The sequence below is a fragment of the Zophobas morio genome, unplaced genomic scaffold (assembly GCF_036711695.1).
Source record: "Zophobas morio isolate AGI-343-1 ecotype UQ-CSIRO unplaced genomic scaffold, CSIRO_AGI_Zmor_V1 ptg000011l, whole genome shotgun sequence".
Taxonomy (NCBI): Eukaryota; Metazoa; Arthropoda; class Insecta; order Coleoptera; family Tenebrionidae; genus Zophobas; species Zophobas morio.
The window spans coordinates 14,487,580-14,489,936 of record NW_026972116.1 but is presented as its reverse complement, the minus strand read 5'-3'; the positions used below and the strand labels follow the sequence as shown (position 1 = coordinate 14,489,936).

At 35.3% G+C, this 2,357-nt stretch overlaps 1 long non-coding RNA gene across 1 annotated transcript; it reads left to right on the top strand.

Annotated features, from left to right (window-relative positions):
- The first annotated feature begins 1,086 nt into the window (after positions 1 to 1,086).
- LOC135126513 (uncharacterized) lies at positions 1,087 to 1,495 on the top strand. The gene is made up of 2 exons (XR_010280055.1): positions 1,087 to 1,216; positions 1,269 to 1,495. It is a non-coding gene; the product is annotated as an uncharacterized LOC135126513 (long non-coding RNA).
- Positions 1,496 to 2,357: the final 862 nt, after the last annotated feature.

Here is a 2,357-nt window from a genome sequence, read left to right as displayed (position 1 = left end):
AAATTTTTCTCGTGCCGCTAATCACCAAAATGATTTGAACTGTTTTGAAATGTCACGAACGTCCAAACAAATCTGTCAGATGTGTCAAAAATTGAAATGCCCGGTTCGCGGTTTAATTTCATTTTAAATAGACATGAAAACATAGATGAGATAGAAAAGAAAAGACGCCCGGCCAGAGCATTAAGGGTTGCAGTGTTATCGAGCATTTGTGAACGCCACTGCAATACATTTCAGTTTCAAAAATTGTAAATTGTCAGAAAAACGTTTAAGGGCTTTGTCATGAATTACACCTTGGAAAGTCGATTGGAGTTGAACAGAATAAATCATCTGGTCTGTTTTGCAAAGAAGCAATAATTTTTCAAATAATGAAATCCAAAAAGTGAGGTTAAGTTTGTCGAAACCAATGAACACGGTAATTATTTAAAAAATTACATTTTTATAGGTACCCTGAAGGTAAAAATTGTGAAAAATCACGTAATGGACAATGGCAGAGCAAGTCTTATCACAGTTAACGAACACTATGAGTACCTAATGAGTTTTTGCAGTAAATAATTTTGCCAAAGTTGTGATCCCGCGAAAGTTCTGTTTGTAAATTGTAAGGAATCGTCAAAATATTGGTGCAGACATGGTTTGTGACCGGTGCTTTTCTCTTGAAAAAACACAACTGAAATCCTTGATCTTCATCCCTACAATAGGTGAAAACTGCTATGTCCAAACATTACCTTCAGCTTTGCAGTTTCTAGATATCTGAAACATGCCAGATCTGCATAACAGGAATGTCAAAGAGGTTCTACCCAAAACACGCCCACATGGCCATCCTAATATCAAGATTTTTCAAAATTTCTATAAGAAAAAAGATGAAAAAACCAATAAAATTTCAGGAGCATAGTGTTAACGAGTTCTGTAGCTGATTATGAGATCTCTTGAAACAACAGAATGTTTAATAAAGATTTTTAACTTTCCTAATAGTAAAATTACAATTATTACTAAACAGTAAGTTGAAGTAAGTTTTAAATTAAGAGAATGCAACTAACACCGAAAGAAAAATGAAAGTTATGAAAATAAAAAACTTTATTGCAGTACCTACATACACTTTCTACATCTAATTTTGTTTATTGGTCACATTCATTTACTTGAAAAAGTATCAGGCCTATGAATCGTCGTCTGCTAACCACACACCAACCTTCATTGCGTGTGATGGTGTTTCTTCAAAAGCGTGAGTATTTTCTATACACCAAATTCTGAAGTTCTGTCAGTTGACATAATAGCCTAACAGATGAAACCAGGCTTCATCAGAAAAGAACGACAAATCGAGAATCCCGTTATCGTCCATATCAGCTTGAAACCAACTACACTACCCAACGTGGCAAGGAAAATCAGCTGGTTGCAGCTCCTGAACCAACAAAATCTTGTATGGATGCATATGTAACTTCTCTTTTACGATTTTCTGACATGGGCTGTATGGTACTCCGGACAGTAAAGATTTTTGACAAAGCTTTATTCGGACTTTGTTCCATTCTCATCCTTAAATCTTCAACAACGTCTTCACTAACTTGAGGTCTCCCCGTCGGTTTTCACTTAGAAATGCTACCAGTGTCGTTAAATCTGGCCATAATTCGCCATATAGCGTCTTCAAAGATTCTTCATCAATGACAACAGAACATTTCACTAGATACTCGTTTTTAGACGCCTCCACAGAGTACACTCCATCCCCATCCTCATTTAACACCCCATTACGGTAATAGGCATGATGATTGCGCCAAAGAACTAAAAAAATCATTTGTAACACTGACCATAGTTATTCCTCTCTGTTCATTACCTGAGATTATTCCACAATGATCTGTAGTTTTGATAAAAACTGTTTTTTGAGACACTTATTAAAGTTCTAACAAAGGGGAAGACAGCAAAAATGAAAACAAGACAAGTCAATTAACGCACAAAGTGAGGGAAAACGTACCAGTACAAACGAAAAAATTATTGACATCTGACAGAATTTGATGAAGCGTTGAAACAGTGCAGCCGCTAATGTCAACTAATGTGGCGCTAAAAATAAAAATTCCAATATTAGTGTAATCCTTTCCACAAAACTGAAAAAGGCGGCACAAAATGTCACCAAAATCATGGCCTTCTTCGACTACAATATTTTATAATGACCCTGTATAACACGTAATGAACCCTGTTACTTAGGTAAAATTTAATTAATTCTTATTCTTATTATTCAGTAAAATAGTATACGAGGGGGTATTGATATATAGTTAGCTTTGGCCATTTCTCATAAAAAAATGACGACGGTTGCGATAACAGTAACTAGAATGTTTGACACATAAGCGTAACAAGTTTGATGTCAAAACGTTTAT